The sequence below is a fragment of the Nannospalax galili genome, unplaced genomic scaffold (genome assembly GCF_000622305.1).
Source record: "Nannospalax galili isolate Female #2095 unplaced genomic scaffold, S.galili_v1.0 scaffold446, whole genome shotgun sequence".
NCBI classification, from domain to species: Eukaryota; Metazoa; Chordata; class Mammalia; order Rodentia; family Spalacidae; genus Nannospalax; species Nannospalax galili.
Genome location: NW_008355468.1, coordinates 385,118 through 385,751, shown reverse-complemented (window position 1 = coordinate 385,751; position 634 = coordinate 385,118).

Sequence of the window (634 nt, the reverse complement as noted above, 5' to 3'; positions counted from 1 at the left end):
TGTAGAATCCCAAATCTTACATCAGGAATCTTCCTCTCTCAGCATATTCTTTGAGGCAGAATCTCTCAGTCAAGTCTGTGTCTCACTGGGAGTGGTAGCATAATCCCAGATTCACTTGGTTGGCAAACTCTTCAAAGAATGTCTCAGGTTGTTACAGTAGGCAGCCCAGAGTTGCACCTTTGCTACTGCTGATAACCACTTCCCAAATTTCATTACAGTTCTGTTGATTCATAGACAGTACAGGGTGTGTGTGTGTGTGTGTGTGTGTGTGTGTGTGTGCATGCATGTGTAATAGAATATATAGATATATCTGTCTCTATCAAGATACTAATGTATAATATGTGTTTGTCATTTGATTAGAAATAATACTCCATATATTAACCAATGGAATTTTCAAAATATATTTTATGATAATGGTACTGAATTCCATCACCCCTTTCTGGAATATTAAGCTTGTATATAAGGCAATGATGTTTTGGGGGGTGCAGCTTCAGACAGCAATCACAGAGACTTGTGTAGCTGTGCAGCTAACAATATCTATAACTGCTTATAAATTTCTTTTGTGTATAAATGCTCTTTTCATATTACTGTGCTTTTGTAAAATAATTTGAGCACCTCAAGATATTTAAATTTT